We start from the raw sequence: 27,619 nt of genomic DNA, 5'->3' as shown, positions 1-27,619 counted from the left end.
TTTAATTTTACAAAAAGTTATGTGTTTTACTGCAGTGTGTTTGATTAATCTTTCCTAATGGAGCCACGTGCAGGTGTATTCCCAGATCCCATTAGGTGGAGGCAATGCCATGAGAGGTAATTCCCAGTAACCTTTCACTTAGCAAAGGGGACTCAGGACGTGGTATATGGTAAGAATGTACAACCTGGGCCCAGGAGGGTGTCCAAGAGGGTGTATATAAGTTTGCAGAGGACCAGCACACTGTTTTTCAAATGTCAAAAATATTTTATTTTCACATCACAGTTCCTCCAACGTTTAAATATAAATAAAATATTTATATAAAAATAAAATATTTTTGACATTTGAAAAACAGTGTGCTGGTCCTCTGCGAACTCATTTATATATAAATATATATATATATATATATATATATATATATATATATATATATATATATATATATATATATATATACACATTCCAAGGCCACTGCACACGCTTGCCAACAAGTTATATACCCTGGTGCTCCCAGAATTTCAAATATATAGGTAAGTAGATGCCGGTGCACACAGGCAATTTTTTCAAATCAATAATCCTTTATTGTATCGACGTTTCGGTCCTCTATCGGGATCTTGAGAAAGGTCCCAATAGAGGACCGAAACGTTGATACAATAAAGGATTATTGATATGAAAAAATTCCCTGTGTGCACCGGCATCTACTTACATATATATATATATATATATATATATATATATATATATATATATATATATATATATATATATATATATATATATATATATATCTCCACTTATCGGCACGCACCACTCTATGCAATAATTACCGGGTGCTCACCAAAATCCTCATACTCCACCAGATGAAAGCACTCACGGGTCAGTCATATGAGTACAAATAGCAAAATTTATTCCAACAACCACATATCTACGCGTTTCGATCCCACTGGATCGTCATCAGGATGGTGCTTGGTAGTGAAACACACCCTTTTAACCCCCCTTCCACCAATCAGTGAAGAACCACAGAATCATCACTCCCCAATTAATTATCTATCACTGTTAACATGCACCTGTGTAACATGATGGTCATAGAGTGCAAATATTGAATGACCCACAGCTAAAAAGATATAAATAGTAATAAAACACTTAAAAAAACTAGGTAAGACGGTAAGGCATCATCCAGAGTTGGAACATGGAAAAAGAGTTTATTGTGCACCGCACAAAATTTGCTTGAATTCATTAATTTAATTTATAAAAATTTTTGATTATAAAAAATTTTTTGATTATAAAAATTTTTCAGTATAAACTTTCAACCTCATCTCATCCGTAACAGCCTAGTTAAACCCCATTGGTTCCAATTCTGAATTAGTCCCCATCATCCCCAGATATAATCCAATTATCACAGTGATGTGACATTATCCCAAACTAGTGAACAAAAATCTTACTATTACAGTACAGTAAAGTACCCACGTGCCATAAATATTGCTGTGACAGAGTGCATCTAAAATAGTATATTAAAAAAAGAAAGATTAAAATACATTAGATTTCTATCTATCTAACATTTCAGCTGATGAATACAGGAAAGAACCTGTGATGTCGAGCGTTTAAATATAACCAAACGATTTGTATAGCATTATAATTTGCAAACAATCATCAAATTTCATTAATCCACACTTGAGGAGGGATAATATTATCAATTCTCATTATATAGATTCTAAATCATTCCTATTGAAGTTCTCACAGGAAGCAAGACAGTGAATGCATCTCATTCAATCCCCTAGGGGCAATTGTATCAAGCATGCGTATCCATTTCGCCTCACGTTGTAATAAAGCCTTAGCTCTGTCACCTCCTCTTGGTAAGGTAGGGATATGATCAATCAATATCGCCCTTAGGGAAGGCAAAGGATGTTTGTGCAAAAAGAAATGTCTCGCAAGGGGGATTTCAGATTGTCCCGAGGATAATGCCAGTCGGATAGCCGATCTGTGGTTATTCATGCGTATCCGGAATGGAGTGACGCATTTCCCAATGTAATATAAACCACATGGGCACATAATGCAATAAATCACAAATTCTGATGTACAAGTTAAGCGATGTTGGATCTTATACTTCTTCCCAGAGTGGGGGTGGGAGAAGGTACCACCAGTTATCAGACATCCACATGTCTTACACCCACCACATCGGAAGCATCCCAACTTCATCATTGGTAGCCAACTTACAGGCTCACCCCTTTGTAAATCTGTGACCATCAGTATATCTCTCAATGAGCGACCACGGCGGTAAGTACACATAGGAGGGGACATATTTGTAAATGGCAACCCAGAGTCCAACTGTAGTATTGGCCAGTGTTTTTTCACTATTTCTTTTACTTTATGACTCACCGGCATATAGTTCGTCACAAACGTCATATTCTGTGACCGAGCTGTTACAGTTTTATTCACCATCTTATCAGTTTTTCCACAGGATTTATATGCCCTTTCCATCTCCTCCTCAAGGAAATCAAGTGTATATCCTCTAGCAAGGAAACGGTCTCGCATCTCACACGCCTGCTGTTTTGCAACCACCAGATCAGTGTTTATCCTGAATACTCTCAAAAATTGGGTATATGGTATAGATTTCAGAACAGCAGGAGGGTGGAAACTATGTGCATGTAAAACCGTGTTACGGTCAGTATTTTTCCGAAATAACGTGGTTCCAATCCCATCTGCTGTTCTAAAAAGTCTCACATCAAGAAAATCTATAACATCACTATGACATGTAATGGTAAATTTTACAGGCGTAGATAAAGCATTCAGGTCAGTCACAAGCTTTAAGGCTCCAGTGTGGTCCCCATGCCAAATCAGTAAGATATCATCGATAAATCTACGATAGAAAAGCACCTGTTCACCATAATTTGGATAAATATATTTCTTCTCAAAAGCATCCATGAACAGATTGGCATATGAGGGGGCCACATTGGAGCCCATTGCTGTGCCAGTCTTTTGTAAGAAAAAACTTTTCTCAAAGCGGAAGTAATTACGGGTTAGTACTAGCTCAAGCAGTGTACATAAAAATTCAATTGGTGGATTACCCGTGTGCTTCCCCACCAAAGCCTGTCTACATGCTGATATGCCATCCTCAGTAGGTATAATAGTGTACAGATTGCACACATCCATCGTCACAAATATTGTGTTATCAGGTAATACATCCACTTGTTTCAAAATATCAAGTAAAGATGCTGTATCTGCAATATAAGAAGGCATATCAGTACAAAGAGGTTGCAGGAAACTATCAAGATAACATGCCACATTAGAAAAAAGGGACCCCCTTGCCGAAATGATCGGTCGTCCAGGGGGGGTGTGCTGATTTTTATGCACTTTGGGCAATGTATAGATAATCGGACACTTTGGAAAATCAGTCACCAGATACTTAAAGCAGTTCTCACTAATCCACCCAGATGCCCTTGCTGTATTTAACATTCCATCAAGCTCAGCTTTAAAAGAGTTGACTGGATCTCTCAATAATCTCTCATAGACATCAGTATTGGACAATTGTGATATTAACTCTTCCCTGTAGTAGGATCGGTCCAGCAATACCACTGAACCACCCTTATCTGCAGGGCGTATAATAAGATTTTTATCATCACGTAGAGTGTTGAGTGCCTTTCTCTCCGCTGCAGTTAAATTTGAATAAAATTTTTCAGAGTTCTTTACTGTTTCTGAAATTTCTCTTTGTGTAATTGCACAATATGTCTTAATAGATGTTGCCACATTAGATGGTTCAAACACACTCACAGGGCGAAATTTCTCAAGAGGTTGTCCACTGAGTTCATCCTTAAAATGATCCCTTAATTTCAATTTCCGTTGAAATTTGTACATATCAACTTCAAGACCAAAAGCATCATTTTTTGTCACTGGAACAAAGGATAAACCTTTTGACAATAGAGCAACCTCGCCCAAGCTGAGTGTGTGCTGGCTTAAATTGAATATCACTGTTTTGGCTTTCTGGGTGGCCTGCCCCTTCGACTTCCCACCGCCCCGCCTGGTATATTTCCTTTTGCGTTTGCATCGCCTAAAAAATGAACCTGGGTATGTCCACCAGCCGATGACCCTTCCTGAGAAACACATTCTATTCCCCCACGTGGGGTATCCGTGTCAGAATTATGGGAGTCACCCGAGCTATCAACGGTTAAAAGGTCTCTACCCTTTTTATATCTACGCTGATATCTGTCTGTACCTGCCTTCCCAATTAACCATCCGTATACTCTACGGTCCTTATAGTCCTGATTGACTTTAATGATTTTAGCTTGTTTAAAAGCATTCAGCTCTTGCTTATATGCTTGTACACTATTTTCCAATTTATTAAGCCAATTCACGGACTGATCCGCTTTGAGAATAGAATGAGACTGGTGTTCAATATTAGCAAGCTCAGTACGCACTTTAACAAGTTCCTTGCCAGATTCATCTATTACAAGCAACATTAGATCCAGGGAACATTTGTTTAGAATTCCGCACCAGCGGCTGCAAAAATCAGCATTGGAACGGCCCACTGTGGGCACATTACGTATTCTGAAGCCCCTTGGTATCTTCCGTTGCCTATATATATATATATAAAACACTTTATATAAAATTAAAGTTAAAGTAAAATATGCATTCACAACATAATTATGCCCACTACCCTGGGAATATCTGCAGTCCAATCCAAGTCCCACACTTCACTCCTGGTGGACAAAGAGTCTCAGCTCCTTTTCCCCAAAGAGCACTTAAGTTTCCCAGGTAGCGCTACCTGCCCAAATACCTCTCCTGCTGGATAAAGGTATTTGCTCCCACGTCTCAGGCACACAAACAAAAACTGTTTCTCAAACAGGAGACACACTGGTTTCTTTCTTTCTAAAACTCACCCTATGGATTCACAGGGCTGGATTTAGTGTGCGGGGACCCCGAGGCCGTGCGGTCCTGGCGTCTGGCGAGTGGTCCAAATACCCCCTCCGGAGCACTGGGGAGCTGAGCTCCCCAGTAAGCGGCTGGGCGGCATGCTGCCCCATTTATTCTGTCTCTCTAGGCCCGGGCCCTCGCCACAAATCCAGGCCTGGGGATTCACACAGATGGGTATCCACAGTAATGAAATCCATTCAGCGAAGCACACACAGCTTTCTTCATCCTCATGGCATATCTCCCATCACTCTGCATAGTGCGAACACACAAAGTCCTCCTCTGCTGAACTACAGCTCCCAGCACTCTCCATAAACACATAAACAGGCATCCAAGCTCTAAACCTGCATGGTTGAGCTTACCAGGCTTTGGAGTACCCTGTCTCAGGCCAAGCAGGGATATCAAACTCAATTTTAGCCCCTTACCAGTTAAAAATCACTCTGTCCTTAGTGAAGTAGAAATCACCAATGGCAGTGTGATCACATGGCTCTCATATATGAAATGGTTGTGCAGCAGTGACACTTGTGACACCCTCTGGTATCTGCCAGACATACTACACAGGGAGTAGTAGGGTGTGGGGTATTGTGACGAGGGCTGTGACGCCAAGGGCCCAACTCGCAACCACCGAGGGCTTCCCTCCTCCTGATGTCCACCCCCCAGCACATGCATGCTGCATCACATCACTGTGCGGAGGCAGTCGTTCAGGGGAGTGGGGCCCAGTTTGACCCTGCACACCGCAATAGGCTAAGTGCAATCACTTTTTTTGGCTTTTTTTTAATTGCAGTTGTCAGAGCAAAATGTGTCTGACATAATTACAGACGATGTGTTAAAATTTACATTATTCTGTTTGCCCCTTGGTATGAAAAGTGTGGTTGGCATCACTTCTGGCATTCAGCATGAGAGCAATGCATGCGTCTGATTCTTTTGTGGCATCTGCGCCTATTAATGAGGCCTCTGTGGGAACCCCGGAGCTGACAATTGGTGCAGAGTTGGTGGTAGCTCCAGGCAGGCCCGGACTTGATAGACAGTCATTTCTTATGGTGAAACTACATGGGAGACTTTTAGAAGATTTTGTGGGTCAGATTTCATCAGATCATGCCACACAATACCACAAAACAGCATGCAAAAGCATTTAGAAGATGACATGAAATCTGATCCCCCTATAGCTAGAATGTAAAGTTGGATGGTGAAGTTTGTTCATTCATCTATATTCGGCATTTAATGTATTTCGATGGATAGAAAAAGTTGGTCAGGCACTATTAGATTTTTTCTCATTGGATGAAGATGCACCATGCAGGGGCATGCAGCACCCCACAAAACAATGCTGCTCCTGTAACTTTAAGAGCTGAATTTCGGCTCTCCTGGACCTCCAATGTTGTGGACCTCCCCAACCCATTCTGGTACAAAAAAACCAGTGCATAGTGGCGGATGGGCCAGAATTGCTCCTGGCAGCATTTGGATCAGAGAATGGTGTACATGGAAAATTTTCCATGTAGTTTACACAGCAGATATTTTTTATCAGTCACATTATATTTTGACCCACAGGACTACATCCAACTTGTCAGGTGCGTTTTGTTGATCCAATACCATCCGACAAAAGCACTAAACATTATTTGGGAAATGTTAAGGCTAGAGATCAGGAAAGGGAAATCAGATATAGTACGAACATGATTGTCATGTTGAAGAAAGCTCATGGTCATATTCCTGGGCATATGGCCATTATTTTATTATAAATCCACAATTAGGATTATGGCCAAATTCTGCTATGATTGATCATTTTATTATTGTACTAGTATAAAAAAGAGAACTCAGTTGAGGGGGCTTCGGAAATTCATCTACAAGCAGACGTGTTGTGTAGAACCTTTCCGGATTGGTCTGGTTTGAGAGTTCGCTGTGTTCTGGGGTTTCCCAGCTCATGTCCCTTTCAAATGATGTTGCATAATCAATCAGCGATGTATTAATTTTCTTACAAAATATTATTCTCACTTGATATTGATCATTGTGTATGTGTGTTTTATTTCTATCCTGCACTTGATAAGTCTTCCAAGGGAAGCTCGGCAAGACAAAAGTAGAAGCTTTAAAGGAGAATTCAACCCCTCCCCTGTGTTGCCCCCCTCCCTCCTTCCCCCCGACCTGTCTCCCCCCCAGGCAAATGCCCCTTACTTGTTACTGACCCCTCCGTGTGGTTACTCTCCTGTTGAGTTCCCGCAGCCATGTTCGCCCGTGCACTCTTCTTCCTGTATTTGCAGGTATTTGGTGGCGCATGCGCAGTAGAGGGATTTATCGGTAAGGATCTACTGCGCATGTGCCGAAAGTCACAAAGTTTCCGAAAAAAGAAATTGGAAACTTCGTGACTTTCGGGTGCATGCGCAGTAGATCCTTAACGGTAAATCCCTCTACTGCGCATGCGCCACCAAATGCCAGTGAATACAGGAAGAAGAGTGCACGGGCGAACATGGCTGCATGAACTCAACAGGAGAGGAACTGCACAGAGGGGTCAGTAACAAGTATGGGGCATTTGCCTGGGGGGGTAGGTCAGGGGGAAGGAGGGGGGGTACAACACAGGGGAGAGAGATTTTAGTGCCGAAGGGCAGAAGTGTAACTAGAGGGGGTGGGCCCTGGTGCGTGACGCGCAGGCGGGCCCCGTCCCCCTACGTATTGCCGCATTTTCTGTGGTGCACGGGCTGCTGAGGGGATGCGGGCCCTGGCCCGCTTGCACCCCCTGCTCCCCCGGTAGTTCCGCCACTGCCAAAGGGGTTGAATTCTTCTTTAAGATGATTTTTAGAAACATCAAAATCACCAACTTTAGCTTGGAGTAGAAAGACCCATTTTGGATTAGGGGGATCTGTCTGGCACTAAAAGTACCACAAGTGACCAAATAGGCTAGCAGTGAAAGTGTTAATGAACAGGGTGGGGGCTCATCCAACATCTGCAGAGAAATTTATGGCCTTGCAACTCCAGCGTGGTGAGTAACTGACCCCTAATGTCTGTCTGTATGTACTGTTGGTAATTTTATTACTCAGACCTCGTTTATAAAAGCAAAACTCAGAGAAAAGGCTATACAAATAAGTGAGGTTATTTATTAGACAAAGACAAACAAGACAAGAGTTTTGCCTAGGAAGTTGTCACAATCACACCACAGCATAGTACTTAAGTGTGACAGGAGAACTTCCCAAAGACTCTCCTCTTACAACAAGCGTTTATACCTTTTTACTGAGCATTTACCATAAGCGCAAAGGGTACACGGAAATACCATACATGGTCAAAAGCCCTCCTCCTATATTAGAAGGCATGTAAGCTTACCATAGTAAATATTGCAATACCTGTTACATCGTTTTATGTTTCCCTGATTCCAATATACACAAACCATAAAATCTATGTCTTCTAGTTTGAGACAGGATGGGTGTTTGCAGTTCCGAAGCAACACTTGTGTATCTCAGTGAGGGTCATTTATCAACACTGGGCAAATTTGCCCATGGGCATTAACCCATGGCAACCAATCAGATTGCTGCATTCATTGTTTTACTTGCAGCTGGCTTTCAACAGCTAATCGCTGATTGGTTGCTATAGGTAACTGCCCATCGGCAAATTTGCCCATTGTTGATAAATGAGCCCCACTGTTGTTTGACTTCTGTCTGCAGAGTCTTGACCTTTGGTCAGCATGTCATTGTATGATTACCTGAGACCATTATCATCAGCCTTCCCTTCCCCCTTATCTGCCTTAGGTCTGGCCTTGTATGTACAAGGGGTCTTGATCTTTAATTTATATTAATAGTCCTAAATACTAGCCATTACCCGTCATGGAATAGGGTGTTCTCATTATTCTATTGTTAATATCATTATTTTATTGTCAGTACATGCCCAAGGATGGTGAACATTTTTTTCTGGTCCTAGCAAGACTGAAATGTTAATTTATAAACCTGGGCAATTTCAGGACACAAAAATTTCTCTGGGCAGTGAGTTCAACATAAACATGGCCCGGTCTAGAAGAGCAAATTAATGCTTTTTGGAAATACAACAGACCGACAGTAGAACGCCCATTTTACTTTTTTTTTCTGGGGACCATAAAATCGACATAAAATCCATGAAAATCCAAAATCAGGGAGATGTATTGTGCCTTATATATTGATGGGACCACCAGCAAAATGATGCCAAATGTGGTAAAACAAGCAGTGGATGTAAAATTGAGGTTTTACTGTATTTATAATACACAGATGACTGTCACAGAAAACAGGAAACAACAGTTTCTTGTTATGCAAGATATTTAGTAAAACAGCTACATTGGCAAAGTTTTTTTTCATCCCAGGAAACAGACAAAGAGGAGTCATTCATACATACAGGGGCAGGCCCGGATTTGTGGCGAGACCACAAAGGCAAAATCTGAGGGGCGGCATGACACCCAACCGCTTTCTGGGGAGCACTGGGGACCTGCTAGTTTGTGACTTGTGACCTGTTTCCATCTAGTCAGATATAAAATGCATCTCTTTTTTTTGGAAGCTGTATTACAAAATGAAGACACACTCATGTCATGTTTTTGCACTTTGCACCCTGCCCTGTTTGCTGAACGAATTGATGCAGGGAGGAGGGGGTCATTCTTCCACTGTATAGACCGCTGGTAAGGCCCCATCTAGAATATGTCGTACAGATTTAGTCTCCATCACTCAAACAGGACATTATTGTATTAGAGAGGGGACAGAGAAGGGCAACTAAGCTGGTAAAAGATATGGAAAATCTTAGCTATGAGGAAAGACTGGCCAAATTGGAGATGTTCACGCTGGAGAAGAGGCGCTTAAGGGGTGATATGATGACTATGTATAAATATATAAGGGGATCATATAATAATCTCTCTAATGATTTATTTACCAGTAGGTCTTTCCAGCTGATGCAATGTCACCCATTCCAATTAGAAGAAAAGAGGTTCGGAAGTTGTACAGGCTGATACATTAGATAGGTATAAGAAGGGGTTGAATTGTTTTTTAGCAAGTGAGGGAATACAGGGATATGGGAGATAGCTCATAGTACAAGTTGATCCAGGGACTGGTCCCATTGCCATTTTGGAGTCAGGAAGGATTTTACCCCTCTGAGCCAAATTGGAGAGGCTTCAGAAGATGTTTTTTTTTTGCTTTCCTCTGGATCAACTAGCAATTAAAGGACAAGGAAAGTCTAAAATAGAATAAGGCTAGAAATTCTGTATTTTGTATACTAAACATAAACATGAATTTACTGCACCACAAAGCCTAATAAAACAAATAATTTATGCTTTCAAAGTTGGCTACAGGGGGTCACCATCTTGTAACTTTGTTAAACATCTTTGCAAGACTAAGACTGTGCACATGCTCAGTGTGGTCTGGGCTGCTTAGGGAGCGTCATAAACAAAGCTGCTTGAGTTCTGCATGGCTGGGAAGTAAGGCGGGGGCTCCCCCTGCTGTTCATAAGTATGATTGTTTCCCTGCTCAGCAGTTAGGGACCGTCTGACAATTCCTATCCCCAGCAGTAAATGAAGAGAGAATTTCACTGGATACAGTCAGGTTTCTTACAAACAGGGTACACGTTTTTTAATTAAAGTATATTGGAGATAGGTTTCCTTTTCATTAAAGAAAGTGAAATGGGATTTTATTTTTTTCCTTTCCTTGTCCTTTAAACCTAACTTACTATGTTATTAGATACACATGGACTCCCCATAAATACAGCACTCAGTGCTCCCCCAAAGGGCACAGATGTTTTACAACACCCCCTTGTCATTACACTTAAAGTTCTCTTAGAGAAAACACCTCATTACATTCAGCTTCATTTGATTATGATAATGATTAAGATGATGATTTACTTTTTTTTTTTACATGGATTTCACGTCAAGCAAAGCTGGAGACTCCACTTAAAGGCCATTTCAAACCCATTGTCCTTGACATCTGAAATAAAGATGAATTGGAATTTCCCAAAAATTCAAAAAGCAAAGTATATTAAAAGTACAAAATCCTTTATTGGGACAAAAATGTTCTAATTGGTTTCCTGCCTGTTGGGGCACTTACTCATAGGCTCTGTTTTGCAATTTAGTATACTTTGTTTTTGGAATTTTTGGGAAATCCCAACATTCATCTTTATTTCAGATGTCAAGGACAATGGGTTTTAAATGAACTTTACTAGGAGTCAAAACACTAAACATGCGACCAGGTAGGGTGTCTCAGTCTCTAAGCCCTCTCTCTTTGAATGGAGACATAGACAGGCTTATATTTGAGGAAAACTGTCTAGGCCAACCCAGGACAGCAAGTGGTTGATGGAGGCAAGCCACTGTCCACTTCATCCAGCAAATGAGGGTGGTGGATGGATGCAGAGCTGTCAGGTCTCCAGAGACATCTCCAGAGTGAAGATCTCCTTGGACGCGTGAAGAAGTACAGACCTCAATGGGTCTTCTCACTGTGTCTCTGTATAAAACTGCTGATTTATAGCAAAGACGAGTGAGGACGTTTTATATCTGGTTCATTTCCTTTTTGAGTAAAGTGTGATAAAACTGCAGTCAGCTCAGCATATATAAGCACTTTGTGTCCGGCTTTGGACTCTGATAGCAGTGTCATCATGGAGAGAATTCACAGCAACATGATGTGCTCAGGTAATAGCCTTCTTCTTCACCTTAATATCATCAATTTATGCTGTGTTTGTGTTGTGAATAATTCAGAAATTTAAGAACACATACTGATACGTTTGGCCCACCATGCTGGCACCTTGTTTGTTAATGGAAAATGGTAGTAAAGGTCAGATATTGTGGGAAATGGTCAAATAACTAGTTTGGTTTGCCCAGCTGTTTTTTAATAACATATTTTTATGTTTTGTGCACTTCGATAACAATTATCTTGAATGAATGAATGCAGTGTAAAGGCATCTGTACATGATTTATGGATCATTGTGATGAATTATATGGAGGGGTTATATGAATCAATAGGAGGAGTTATAGGGAGGGTTATATGGAGCAAGGAGGAGTTATAGGGAGGGTTATATGGAGCAATAGGAGGAGTTATAGGAGGGTTATATGGAGCAATAGGAGGAGTTATAGGGAGGGGTTATATGGACTAATAGAAGGTGTTATAGGGAGGGTTATATGGAGTAATAGGAGGAGTTATAGGGAGGGTTATATGGAGCAATAGGAGGAGTTATAGGGAGGGTTATATGGAGCCATAGGAGGAGTTATAGGTAGGGTTATATGGAGCAATAGGAGGAGTTATAGGGAGGGGTTATATGGACTAATAGAAGGTGTTATAGGGAGGGTTATATGGAGTAATAGGAGGAGTTATAGGGAGGGTTATATGGAGCCATAGGAGGAGTTATAGGGAGGGTTATATGGAGCAATAGGAAGAGTTACAGGGAGGAGTTATGTGGAGCAATAGGAGGAGTTATAGGGAGGGTTATATGAAGCAATCTGAGGAGTTATAGGAGGGTTATATGGAGCAATAGGAGGAGTTATAGGGAGGGGTTATATGGACTAATAGGAGGAGTTATAGGGAGGGTTATCTGAAGCAATAGGAAGAGTTATAGGGAGGAGTTATATGGAGCAATAGGAGGAGTTATAGGAAGGGGTTATATGGAGCAATAGGAGGAGTTATAGGAGGGTTATATGGAGCAATAGGAGGAGTTATAGGGAGGGGTTATATGGAGCAATAGGATGAGTTATAGGGAGTGTTATATGAAGCAATAGGAGGAGTTATATGGAGCAATAGGAGGAGTTATACGGAGGGGCTAAATTGAACAATAGCATGAGTTATAGGGAGGGTTATATGGAGCAATAGGAGGAGTTATAGGGAGGGTTATATGGAGCCATAGGAGGAGTTATAGGTAGGGTTATATGGAGCAATAGGAGGAGTTATAGGGAGGGGTTATATGGACTAATAGAAGGTGTTATAGGGAGGGTTATATGGAGTAATAGGAGGAGTTATAGGGAGGGTTATATGGAGCCATAGGAGGAGTTATAGGGAGGGTTATATGAAGCAATCTGAGGAGTTATAGGAGGGTTATATGGAGCAATAGGAGGAGTTATAGGGAGGGGTTATATGGACTAATAGGAGGAGTTATAGGGAGGGTTATCTGAAGCAATAGGAAGAGTTATAGGGAGGAGTTATATGGAGCAATAGGAGGAGTTATAGGAAGGGGTTATATGGAGCAATAGGAGGAGTTATAGGAGGGTTATATGGAGCAATAGGAGGAGTTATAGGGAGGGGTTATATGGAGCAATAGGAGGAGTTATAGGGAGGGGTTATATGGAGCAATAGGATGAGTTATAGGGAGTGTTATATGAAGCAATAGGAGGAGTTATAGGGAGGAGTTATATGGAGCAATAGGAGGAGTTATAGGGAGGGTTATATGAAGCAATCTGAGGAGTTATAGGAGGGTTATATGGAGCAATAGGAGGAGTTATAGGGAGGGGTTATATGGACTAATAGGAGGAGTTATAGGGAGGGTTATCTGAAGCAATAGGAAGAGTTATAGGGAGGAGTTATATGGAGCAATAGGAGGAGTTATAGGAAGGGGTTATATGGAGCAATAGGAGGAGTTATAGGAGGGTTATATGGAGCAATAGGAGGAGTTATAGGGAGGGTTATATGGAGCAATAGGATGAGTTATAGGGAGTGTTATATGAAGCATAGGAGGAGTAAGGGAGGAGTTAATAGGAGGGTTCGGGGAGCAATAGGAGGAGTGAGTTATAGGGAGGGGTTATATGGAGCAATAGGAAGAGTTATAGGGAGGGGTTATATGGAGAAATGGGAGGAGTTATAGGGAGGAGTTATATGGAGCAATAGGAGGAGTTATAGGGAGGGTTACATGGAGCAATAGAAGGAGTTATAGGAAGGGGTTATATGGAGCAATAGGAGGAGTTATATGGAGGGGTTATATGGAGCAATAGGAGGAGTTATAGGGAGGAGTTATATGGAGCAATAGGAGGAGTTATAGGGAGGGTTACATGGAGCAATAGAAGGAGTTATAGGAAGGGGTTATATGGAGCAATAGGAGGAGTTATAGGGAGGGTTATATGGAGCAATAGGAGGAGTTATAGGGAGGGTTACATGGAGCAATAGAAGGAGTTATAGGAAGGGGTTATATGGAGCAATAGGAGGAGTTATAGGGAGGGGCTGAATGGAGCAGTAGGAGGCGTTATATGGAGGGGATATAGGGAAGGTTTATATGTAGAAATGGGAGGGGTTATATAAAGCAGTAGAAGTTATAGTGAGGGGGATATAGGAAATAGTTGGATGAGTTGTAGGGAGGGGATATATGGCACTCTGCAGTATAAAAACTGTCAGAAGTGTTGCTTTCCATTTAAAGGACTTCCATGTGATTAGCCTTTTTTTCTTCATTGCAGAGGAAGGACATTCAGATACAAGACGAAGGTCCATGCTAATGACCAATTGTTTACTCTGCTTTTCTTACATACTCATCCTGGTCCTCTTCGTGATCATCTTATCCATATGTTGGTAGAAATCTTTTGCAATGATTCTGTGTGAAAAGCCATGTTTGTATTATTTGTGTGTCTATTCAAAGACTGCTGCCCACAGCAACCATTTATAGCTTTGGTTTTCTAACTTGTAGGTGTTTAAATCTTATTGTTGATTGGTTGCTATGGGTAACATAACAGACAATATGTATGGCCTATGATTTTGCACCAGCCGCTCCATTTCATTTTTGTGTATATTTTATCAGCAATACCTGGATCTTCCCAGTCAGGGAACAAGACTGAACCTATTGATTTTGGGAATAGTGGTAAGTCTTCTGGAAGCAAAATTCTGTGATTAATATTTACAGACAAATTTTTTTCTGACAGATGTAAATTACACTTTGTTTCATGAAAGTTCACAGCGGAAGGCAATGTTTTAAAAAGTGCAAAGTTTAGTCCAAATATAGTAACTCATTTTGTTTATTAATTACAGGGTCAAACTGGCCTGTCAGGGGAATATCCAGGAGGGTCCAAACTCCAGTGGCCCTTTCCTTTATCCCCTGACTATTCTATTGGTGGCCTGCAGCACACACCCAATATGTATAGTTTTTACCTTTGGCTTCAGTCTCTTATGGTGCTTTTACATTTCCCTTTGCATAATTGCCTTTATGTCTAAAATCTGCAGAATGCTCAAATAAAATAATGAACAGCGGAATCACAATGGGATTGGAAAATCTGCAGCAGATCTAGCAGTGGCATAACTAGATATTACGGGGCCACGTACAGCAAATTGTTTGGGGCCCCCTGGGCCCCGACCACCCTGGCACCCAAGCCCCACCCACCCTGGCACCCAAGCCCCACCCAGATCCACATCACAGTTAAAAGACCACACAGACATCAGTGCTAAAAAAGTAACCTCTCACACACACAAGTTATAACAAGCTATTGATGGAAAGGGCCCACTTATAGGTTAAAAAAAACAAAACAATGGCACCAGGGCCCCCCATAAAAGTCTTTTTAAAAAAGCATTGGTGCCAGGGTCCCCCCTTGCAAGTTAAAAAAATTGGGCCCCAAAGAATATTTTTTAAAAGAAACATTGGTGTCAGGGCCCCCCTTACAAGTTAAAAAAATTGGGGCCCCAACATTTTTTTTAAAAAAAAAACATTGGCACCAGGGCCCCCCTTACAAGTTAAAAAAAATTGGGGCCCCAAAAAATCTTTTTGAAAAAAACATTGGTGGCAGGGGCCTATAGATTATTAAAATAATACATTGGTGGCCAGGGGATTAAAAAAAAAACACAAATTGGTGTTCAGTAGAATTGAACTCATGGCTTCAGGACTTGAACTTCGCCTCCTTTTGTGACTTTGGGTCTTTTCGCTGCTTCGGGACTTTGGCTTCGGCTGTTTTCGTGGCTTCGGGTCTTTTCGACGCTTCGGGACTTTGACTTTTCAGCACTTTTCGGCCCGTCTCTTTCAAAAGTGCAGCACTGACGGGGCCTCCCTTCATGCCTGGGCCCAGGACACTTGTCCCCCCTGTCCCCCCCTGATGGCGGCCCTGCTAGGCCCCATAGCAAATTATTTTTCAGGCCCCAAGAATTCAATATTTATTGAAATAGTATATGAATTAGGGCATTATGGGGCCCTATACCTCCTGGGCCCCCATGCAGATGCAGGCAGGGCCGGAACTAGGGGTAGGCAGAAGAGGCAGCTGCCTAGGGCGCAAAGATTGGGGGGCGCTGGCCAGCTACCTCTTCTGCCTACCCCTAGACTGGACCTGGCACTAGACTTCCGCCCGTGAATGCTTCTGGCATGCATGCGTGTGAATGGCACAGACGCAAGCAAATGATGAGGATGCGCACACAATCGCCGCTAATGCGCATGCGCGCGCGAGTGCCGCTGACACGTATGCGCAAAAGACGAGGAGGGGGGAGAGCTGCCCGGCTGGGGTGTCTAGGGTGCCCGGGCCGGCTAGGCCCGCCTCTGGCTGCAGGATCTACTTCCTCTATAGTTACACCCCCTAACTTGGAATTGCCAATAGCAGTTCAGAAGTTTGTTGTATCTCTGTTGAAGCACTCTGCATATCTCAGACAAGAAGATAAGAATTCTACACAATGGAAGGTAAAAGGCATTTGTAGGAGACTGGGGAAGTACTGGCACAACATAAAAGAAGATGGGCCCGCTGGAAACATGTCCACATTCAAGAAATATACATAAGTAAAGGTATAAGGCAACTAAAGTAGACTGGGAGCATGCTGTGTGTAGCCAATAGGGCAGCTCCTGACATTATGAAAGCAAGGCTCAATGGCACTGGGGCCCCAAAAAAGGATGTAGGCTCGATGAAAGGCAAAAGGCATCCATAGAAGACTAGTGCATACATGGTGGGCTCCTGGCACTCATTTCAGCTAAAGTGCATCAAATTCCTTTGATGATCAAATTTTCTGTTCCTAAACTTTGAGAATTCAAATGAAATAGCAGTACAGGCATGGGATCTGTTATTCAAAAACCCATTATCCAGAAAGCTCCAAATTATGGGGAGGCCATCTCCCATAGATTCCACTTTAATAAAAAACCGTATTTCAAATTTTTCAACAATTTTCTTTTTTTCTCTGTAATACTAAAACAGCCCCTTGTACTCGATCCAAATAAAGATATAATCAATCCTTATTGAATTATTAGATAGGTTTATTTAATCTTTAAATATTTTTAGCAGACATAAGTTATGGTGATCCAAATTACAGAAAGATCCCTTATCCGAAAAACCCCAGGTCCTAAGCATTCTGGATAACAGGTCGCATACCTGTAAGAGGCAGTGAATGAGTAAAGTAACTAGAATTTACAGGGATCCACAGCAAAATCATTTTAGAGCTCCTTCTGAACCCCAGGAAGGTGATCTCTATTTTAAATATTAAAATGTAAATTTTTCATGGCATCACTTAGTCCCCTTTATTTCTAAGAGTGACTTGATTTATATATACGTTAACGTTGCCACTTGCATGTCTTCAGTAAGTAATAGTGATGGGCGAATTTATTTGCCAGGCGCAAATTCGCGGCGAATTCGAGCGATTCGCCACCAGCGGAGAAATTTGCGAAACCAGTACAAAAATTCGCCAGGTGCCGCTTTGCTAATTTTTCGCCGTTTCGTGAATTTCGCGGGAACTCCACAGATTCGCCCATCACTATTAAGTAACAATAAAAGATTTTTCTATATGGTATGTGGTGCTACAATATTGAATCATCAACATGACAGATGTGCGTGTGACAAGTCTTGTTTTGGATGCTCCAGCTCTGCTTCTTATACTCCAGTATTACGCCAGATACCTGACTTAGTCCAGAAGTGATCCCCCCTCTTTTAGCAACAAACTGTAAATACTGTGTTCACATCATCATCATCACCACAATTAGAGATGCTTTATGTGATTTGTATTGATTGACATCTAATCGAGGAGTTTGTTTCTAATTTATGTATAACTCATTAACATGTAACAGATCTTAGCAAATTATTGGAAAGTATCACAATTAGAGATGGGCGAATTTGACCCGTTTTGCAAAAAATTCGCCGTCGGAGAAATGTCGCCAACACCCATTAAAGTCTATATGCGTCAAAAAAATGTTGGCGCGCATTGATATTTTTTTGACGCGCGTACAACGCGCACAACGCCATACAAGTCTATGGGCGCCATTTTTTTGGCGAAACAAGGTGAAAAAATTCGCCCATCCCTAATAACAATACAAGAACTTCTAAATAAACTTTTTAAATCCGATCTCTCATGCTTTCTCTTACCTGCAGATTGGGCTACAGCCAGCAAAATTGGATCACAGAGTAGAGGACTCACCCATGAAATTGAAAAATTGAACAGAGAAGGTATGAAAAGCCTCCTTAAAAAGTAACCATGGCCTACCACAAATCTCCTTATTTTAGGGGACAGAATTAAACCTAACTGTTCTAATTATAGGAAAACTTAGCAGTCCATGAAAAGTAGAGTAACAAAGAGGTTGCACATTGTTAGACATCCCCAGTGACACCAAAGGCAAGCGTTTCTCTGCAGTGAAATAAATCATTGTCCTGAGTTAGACATCAGACGTTGGTTCATGGCCACTTCTGTTGTGCAGAGAAGAAAGTAAAACCTATTCCAACAAGTAACAACAGCCATACCTTCGCTTAACTTCAGATAATGTAGTAAAGCAGTGCTGCTCGTCGTTTTACATGTACTGGGCTTATTACTTCTTATATTGAGTCAATATAGCAGTTGAGCAAATTGAAGGATATACAGATCCCTTGGAGGGCCTTCAGAAAAAGAAGATGGCCAGAAATTAGCTAAAGGCATCAGATCCAAATGCTCTGTTTCAGGGTTTCATTTCAAGCTTTAAACCTAACTCTTCTAATGTAATTCTGCTTTCTGGATACATTTCAGTTAAAAACATGAGCACAAGGACAGAGGAGAAATGGGCAAACATCACCTCAAATATGGAGAAGCTACAAGATGAAGGTTTGAAGAAATACAGTGAAAAATGTTCAAAGCATTTGTTTATGAATGGCACTGACATTATATCATGATATATTGTGTGTGTTTGTTTTGTACACTTGTAGGGGGCTGGTAAATTAGAGTTCCCCTTTAGCTAGAGAGTCCCCTAAAGTTAGGCCAGCTAAGTTGGCCTTAGTGTAAGGGGAGTCCTTAACATAATTGGGAAATAGTTTTCTTCCTTGGTTAAAGTAGATAGAAACCTTGTATTTCCATTGTTGGCCAGAAGCTGCCACTGGTTAATAATATATAAGCTGAAGCTCTGGGTACATTTTTGGGAGATCCTTACCTGAGTAGGCAGGTACTGTAGGATCAGAGTGGAATCTATGTACAGTCAGACCTAGTAAGTGTTAGAACATACTCTGTATAGATTGCTCTGGGAGTGATAGATAGGAGTAGGTTTAGCTATCTGAGCAGTCTGAAGCTACACCATATAGAATTAGAAGGATTAGAATCATGGGTGCACTTCTGGCCAGAGTAAGCATCAAGTGTACACCACAATTAGAGATGCTTTATGTGATTTGTATTGATTGACATCTAATCGAGGAGTTTGTTTCTAATTTATGTATAACTCATTAACATGTAACAGATCTTAGCAAATTATTGGAAAGTATCACAATTAGAGATGGGCGAATTTGACCCGTTTCGCAAAAAATTCGCCGTCGGAGAAATGTCGCCAACACCCATTAAAGTCTATATGCGTCAAAAAAATGTTGGCGCGCATTGATATTTTTTTGACGCGCGTACAACGCGCACAACGCCATACAAGTCTATGGGCGCCATTTTTTTGGCGAAACAAGGTGAAAAAATTCGCCCATCCCTAATAACAATACAAGAACTTCTAAATAAACTTTTTAAATCCGATCTCTCATGCTTTCTCTTACCTGCAGATTGGGCTACAGCCAGCAAAACTGGATCACAGAGTAGAGGACTCACCCATGAAATTGAAAAATTGAACAGAGAAGGTATGAAAAGCCTCCTTAAAAAGTAACCATGGCCTACCACAAATCTCCTTATTTTAGGGGACAGAATTAAACCTAACTGTTCTAATTATAGGAAAACTTAGCAGTCCATGAAAAGTAGAGTAACAAAGAGGTTGCACATTGTTAGACATCCCCAGTGACACCAAAGGCAAGCGTTTCTCTGCAGTGAAATAAATCATTGTCCTGAGTTAGACATCAGACGTTGGTTCATGGCCACTTCTGTTGTGCAGAGAAGAAAGTAAAACCTATTCCAACAAGTAACAACAGCCATACCTTCGCTTAACTTCAGATAATGTAGTAAAGCAGTGCTGCTCGTCGTTTTACATGTACTGGGCTTATTACTTCTTATATTGAGTCAATATAGCAGTTGAGCAAATTGAAGGATATACAGATCCCTTGGAGGGCCTTCAGAAAAAGAAGATGGCCAGAAATTAGCTAAAGGCATCAGATCCAAATGCTCTGTTTCAGGGTTTCATTTCAAGCTTTAAACCTAACTCTTCTAATGTAATTCTGCTTTCTGGATACATTTCAGTTAAAAACATGAGCACAAGGACAGAGGAGAAATGGGCAAACATCACCTCAAATATGGAGAAGCTACAAGATGAAGGTTTGAAGAAATACAGTGAAAAATGTTCAAAGCATTTGTTTATGAATGGCACTGACATTATATCATGATATATTGTGTGTGTTTGTTTTGTACACTTGTAGGGGGCTGGTAAATTAGAGTTCCCCTTTAGCTAGAGAGTCCCCTAAAGTTAGGCCAGCTAAGTTGGCCTTAGTGTAAGGGGAGTCCTTAACATAATTGGGAAATAGTTTCCTCTTCCTTGGTTAAAGTAGATAGAAACCTTGTATTTCCATTGTTGGCCAGAAGCTGCCACTGGTTAATAATATATAAGCTGAAGCTCTGGGTACATTTTTGGGAGATCCTTACCTGAGTAGGCAGGTACTGTAGGATCAGAGTGGAATCTATGTACAGTCAGACCTAGTAAGTGTTAGAACATACTCTGTATAGATTGCTCTGGGAGTGATAGATAGGAGTAGGTTTAGCTATCTGAGCAGTCTGAAGCTACACCATATAGAATTAGAAGGATTAGAATCATGGGTGCACTTCTGGCCAGAGTAAGCATCAAGTGTAAAGAACTAGGGACCAGAGAGTTTCACTTAGGTTCCACTTGGGAGAAATCCTGAAAGCTGGGGGTGACACTTCTGAGAAAGCTAATCCAAAGTTTCATTATTGACTCTGTGGGGATGTAAACTGACTATCTGAGACTGTGTCGTGAGTATAGGCCTATCCATTGTAGCTTGTCTTCCTTTATCATTCTGTCATTGCTACTATGTGGATTCAGTTAATAAACCTGTACCTGTTTAAGTGCAAGAAACACTGGTACCCATCTTTATTGAAATATACCTGATGGATATAGTTCTACTATACACTGCCTCCCATGAATGCAAGGCCCCTTACCTAAGGATAGATAGAGAGTCTCACACGGAACATTTATGGATAAAGTCTATGGTTATGTGGGCCCTGGGTAGCCCCATTTAACTATAGTCTCAAACAGAATGGGGGATGGAGACAGATTTGAAATTAAAGGAGGATAAGATCTACGTTCAATGCCTGAGTTCATAGGTGTGCTGTAATTCTATATATTTCTAATTATCTGTTTTCCTGACCATGCTTGTTCTAACTATTTTGATTGCTGCCAGCCCTGACCATTGACCTTATTCTGATTACAAAATTGATTAAACTTCTGTACGCCTTGATACTACCTGTTCTTCAGTGTCACATAGTAAGTCCAGACTACAAGTCTTAAAGTGAGTGGCCCTACCAGTGACATCACTAAGCACTTATTCTAGATCATGACATCAGTATCATTCTATATATTCTATATATTATTCATTGCTGTTGTATTATAAAACACGTTCGGGAACATGTTAAAAATATGACAAATCAATGCACGGAGGCAAAAAAATATATAAAATGTATTTATAAAAATATATATTCTGTATATTTCACAGTTATATAGAATGTATATTAAAATATGTGTTTATTTGCAGTTTCTGAACTTACCAAGAAGCTCAGCAAGCTGGTAACGCCTGCGACATGTAGGAACCTTTTTTTCCCTTTATACCTTAACAGAAAGATTATGTCTGAACTAATCATTATTAGGGATCAAGAGAAGACATTTTGAGACACATGGCACTCAAATTTGAAGCCAAAAAAACTGAAATGCCTGCCTTTGTGTCGAATTTTTGGCTGCTCGTTGGTGACCAGTGCTTTCCCATGATGGCGATAGGAGTTTCTTCACCCAATGCCATTGATGAGAGTTGTACAGGGAGGAGACCAGTTAGGAGTAGGGATGGGCGAATTTGACCTGTTTCATTTCGCCAAAAATTCACTGACGGTGAAATGTCACCAACGGCCATTAAATTCTATGGGCGTCAAAAATTTTTGACACGCGTCTTTTTTTTCACACAACGTCATACAAGTCTATGGGCGTCATTTCCGTGGTGAAACAAGGCGAAAAAATTTGCCCATACCTACTTAGGAGCTCTGTAGCAGAGGGGTATCCCAAGAGAGACAGAGACTATTGCTATGTCTTATGGGGTTCCAATATTTGTGATAGTGGCTCTGTCTCCGCTGTAAAAATACATGGTTAAAGTAGATATCTGGTATGCCATGGTCTTCACATTGTCTATGTCCTGACTCTAAAGTAGAGCAATATAGTTGATAGTAGTAGATAGAAAGTAGTAAAGATAAGTAGATATAAGGGGTAATTTAACTTATCCTCCATGCAACAGCTCATCCATGGAGCACTTCTGCCCCTGGAAATTGATAAAATGGAATGTTTGAAAAAAAGAACCACCTAAATGCACAAAAGCATATCACATATGGTACAATAAAGAAATATTACTGTGAGGAACCCTTAGGTCCCAGTATTGCTGCTTGGCTGGGTCTGGAGTTCAGACAAGACTTGTCCAGGAATGGATTTCTTTGTCTGCTGGCCTTGGACAGTGGAGCAAAATTGCTGGGCTGCACTTCACTCCACTGTCCACTTGTACCTCTTCTTTTAACCCCTTCTGCTTGAAGTCTGGTGTAACTCTCCTCTAGACCCTGCCCTGCTCCTACTCCATGCAGACACAGTCATCTACATATATAAACTGTACTGGGAACTCTGTATCCAGTGACCTTGCAGCTCACTTAGGCTGTCATTCTGTCATTCAACACAGAATGTTAACTTAATTGTACAGCACTGTTGAATATGTTGGTGCTTTAAATACTAGTAAAATTATATTTAATTGATAACAATTAGTGATGGGCGAATAAATTCGCCGGTCATGAATTTGAGTGTTTTTCCGCCGGTGAATAAATTCATGAAATTGCAGCAAAAATTCACGGGCCGTGTCAAAATTATTCGCCCATTGACTTTAATGCATTTGTCAAAAATAGGCGCGTGTATAACAATTGTTGCAGGCATCGAAATTGATGCGCGTCAAAATAACTTTGAATGCGTTTCGCAAATTTTTCGCCATTTCACAAATTTCACGTGAAATTCGCACATTTTTTGGCAAAACTGGACAAATTCGCCCATCAATAATAACAATAGTATTTCTGCTTTTACACATCTATACCCTGTAAATGCCAATGTAAACCGTAAACCTATGTGTTCTCTCTTAGTTGCGTCCTGTGACAGTGACTGGCACTTAATTGGCAAGAGTTGCTATTATGTCTCAGACAACAGTTCTGATTGTTTAAAAGCCCGGGCTCTTTGTAAAACAAAAGGAAGTGACTTGATTGTAATTTCTGATGCCTTTGAGCAGGTAATACCAATTTCTGATAGTACATAAGAATTTCTGCAGTTGATACAGTTTCTTTCTAGAAGTTTTTCAATATTTTGTATATATTTTGGAAAACAGTGCTGCTGGGTGTCATTAAGCTAATATTGTTTAGGCAGGGTTATTGGTGCTACTCCCAGAGCCAGAATTATACATAGGGCACCCCAAGACCAGGACCACTTGTCGACCCCCTCTTCTCCTTCCATTTCCCCCCTCATATGTCTTATCTTGTTGGGTCCAGAGCATAGGGATTGGTGCACAGGAGATTTGAAGAGCTTTGTCCACATGTCCCCATTGCTTCTGTACCCACTGCGATGTGGCTCGGTGACATGCTTCCCAGTTACGTATCTATAGAGGAAGCAGACCCCGCAGTTGCAGGGGGGCCCGGGGAACAAGGGGTCTGCTTCCTCTGTTGTTAATAATAAACCCCCTCTCTCTTACCTGCGGCGAGGAAAGGGGGTGCAAGCGGGAGTGGGCAGAGTCGGGGTGGGGAGTGGGCGGAGTGGGGGCAGGACAAGGGTTGGGCAAAGGCAGGATGGGAAGTGAGCAGGAGAATGGTGATTGGAGTGCGCTGGGCCCCTCTGAAGATTTTTCTGCAGGGGGAACCCAGCCAGTGTCGGACTGGGATACCAGGGGCCCACCAGAAAACCTTAGGTTGAGGGCCCACTTTAAAAACTATTATACCTCCTCTTCTCACTCAACCTCTTTATTCTCCTAGTCTCTTTTCTCTACATACTATTCTCTATTCTTCGATTATTAAGATTCTTTATTCCCATAAAGAAATAGAGAATGACCATGAAATAGGCCAAAAGGTTAGAAGCAGGAGGGCCTACTGACACCTTGGCCTACCGGGAGTTTTCCTGGTATCCTGGTGGGCCAGTCCGACACTGAACCCAGCGCACTCTAGTTACATCACTTATGCTGTCCCTAAAATTCTGCTTCTCTAGGCCCGGGCCTTTGTCGCCTTTCAACAAATCCAGGGCTGGCTGCTCCTTCTTTAAACACCACTAGCCCGAGGTTGGTCTTTCGAAAAGTTCCAAGCAGTGCACGTGCCAATACTGAGCTTGCTCATGGAATGCATGAGAAGCTGGTGAAAGATGTCGGTGACCTTCCTTCCATAGCCAATGTAGTTTTAAAAAAAAGGGGAGCTCTGGACTAACAAATTGGCACACATCACTGACTGAGGTTTTCATTGTCCTTTAATTTGTAAACAGTTGTTCTGAAATGTTTTAGTAGGCTACTATTTCGCGCTGAATGAATGTTGAGAAGGGTGACATTTTTGTTTTGCATTCTGGCCTATCTCTCACCATCACATTGTATCCTCAGACCGCCATCTAAAATGTTGTAAAAGCAAAAGGACTGGGACGTTTTTGGATTGGCCTGACTGACATGAATGATGAAGGCATGTGGGAATGGGTGGATGGAACCAGCTATACAACATCATTCAAGTATGTCTAACTCTTTTCCAAGAGTCTGTAGCAAAAAATCTTTCGAAATTTTATTTCATAATTTTAGTTCTATAATGAAAAGTTGCCAGTGAGGATGTATTTCTGGCTTGCCTGTTGCTATATTATGCCCAGGTTATAGAAAGTTGTATGCACCAATATGATGAAAAATGTGCTTTTAAAGGGCATGTAAAGGCAAAAAAATAAAATCCCATTTTTACTTTCTTTAATGAAAAATAATCATATCTCCAATATACTTTAATTAAAACATGTGTGCCATTTTTATAAGAAACCTGACTGTATGCAGTGAAATTCTCCCTTCATTTACTGCTGGGGATAGGAATTGTGAGACGGTCCCTAACTGCTGAGCAGGGAAACAATCATACTTATGAACAGCAGGGGGAGCCCCCGCCTTACTTCCCAGCCATGCAGAACTCAAGCGGCTTTGTTTATGACGATCCCTAAGCAGCCCAGACCACACTGAGCATGTGCACAGTCTTAGTCTTGCAAAGGTGTTTAACAAGGTTTCAAGATGGTGACCCCCTGTAGCCAACTTTGAAAGCATAAATTATTTGTTTGATTAGGCTTGTGGTGCAGTAAGTTCATGTTTATATTTAGTATACAAAATACAGCATTTCTAGCCTTATTCTATCTTAGACTTTACATGCCCTTTAAAAGAGTTTTTTTCCTTTTCCAACAAGATGGGTCCTGACCCACAGACTCTGGTTAACAGGTTAGCCATGGTATATGTCATAACAAAGAATCTCTGCTGACCTACTATATTTTGTATCAGGCAAAACAATCTCTGCTCCTCTTTATATATTTCTTAATTCACTAGCTACTAATTGATTTAACTGACTATGTGCTCCATTATCACATGAAATAGTACTGTTGCTTACATAGTTCCTCCTTAACTGGGGCTCCGATACCTGCCAATAGTCTAATTTTTTAAATAAATCTGTCCTATTTTGCTAGAACACAAAGAGAAATGGCTTCCTGGTTGGCCGCAGTATCAGAAGAAAAGCCACCCATTCTTTTTGGAAAGCTTGAAAGATTCAGCAGCCTGAAACACAAAAAGCTTTCATCTTTCATCCCAGGGTAGCTCATAGTCCCCATGGATCTTGGGCTTATGAAGTTCCCAATTTAATGGAGAGGTCAGTCCTTGTCTTTCGAGCCCCATTAGTTGTCCCTTTTACTTAATTCTTCTGGAGCCCTTTGATAACCTACTCCCTCTGAACTTTAAAAAGACATAGTTAAACATTTGACACCAGGTTCCCTCTCCTTTGGTACATTCTTGAGAGAGCATAACACATTAGGAGCTGACACATGTTTTTAAGGGATACATCACCCCCAGTATTTTTGGTGACTGCCGTTTTATATCCTTCTGCAGGTTCTGGAGAGTGGGAGAACCCAATGATGCATGTGCTCACCTGTGGAAAAACGGGGAATGGAATGATTTACGCTGTAACATTGACAATTGCAATGCCATTTGTGAGAAGAAACTCTGAGCTGAAACCTATACAGATCATGAATGCTCAGTATAGTTCTACCATTACACACTTTTGTGTATTTCTGTCCTTCATAAAGCCATTATTTAATGGAGCCATATGCTCAACATGCATATATTTACTATTAATACACTGTTTTTGGGCTTAGTCTTAGCCTGTGGGGCAATCAGTTCCCCATTTTCTATGCTTGCCTTTCTAATTGCTGTTTTATAACATTTGTTATAGTGTTTATATATATTAAAATGAATGCTTTCCTCTTCTTTCCTATTAACATTCTCACATCTGAATTAAGCAACATAGGGTAGTCCTCAATGGTGTTACATTTACTTCATGAGGGAATACACTGAGCACAGTAATGATTAAATATAATTTTAAATGTCAACTATTTCAGTTCTGTGGTTTTAGTGAAAAAAAAAGTCCCAAACTACCGTATACACAGAAGTACTGACCTTAAGGGAATAAAATTAGCTTTTCTAAAATTCAGAGTTTTTGCAATTAGCACAGGTTGCTAAGCAGCCATACAATTTATATCTGAAGGTATTAATGATCAGCTTTCCATAATGTGTTTGTTTTAAAATGGGTTGTTCACCTTTGAGTTACTTTCAGTATTATGTAGAGAATGATTGTTTTTGAGTTATTTAGCTTTTTATTCATCAACTCTTCAGTCTGCAATTTCATCAATTCGGTTGCTAGGGTCCAAATTACCCTAGCAACCATGTACTGATTTCAATGAGAGACTGGAATATGAATAGAAGCCGGAATAGAAAGAGGATTAATAAAAAAGTAGCAATAACAATGTGTAGACTAACAGAGTGTTTGTTTTTTATATGCGGATGCTTGCTTTGCACTTCCCACAGGATCCACATGATGTCACCAAAATACAATGTAAAATTATTTTTTTCCCCAATTCTTTTTTGAGATTTGTATTCTTAGCCATTTTATGATCCAAGTCTTTAATTTACCTTTATGATTTCCTGGGCATAGTTTGATGTATATATTTGCTGATAACCTAT

General features: G+C 40.9%; 1 pseudogene; it reads left to right on the top strand.

The window, feature by feature from the left end:
- The first annotated feature begins 11,403 nt into the window (after positions 1–11,403).
- LOC121401625 lies at positions 11,404–26,988 on the top strand (annotated as a pseudogene).
- Positions 26,989–27,619: the final 631 nt, after the last annotated feature.

The sequence above is a fragment of the Xenopus laevis genome, chromosome 3L (assembly GCF_017654675.1).
Source record: "Xenopus laevis strain J_2021 chromosome 3L, Xenopus_laevis_v10.1, whole genome shotgun sequence".
Lineage (NCBI taxonomy): Eukaryota > Metazoa > Chordata > Amphibia > Anura > Pipidae > Xenopus > Xenopus laevis.
This window is presented reverse-complemented; position numbering and strand designations above follow the sequence as displayed.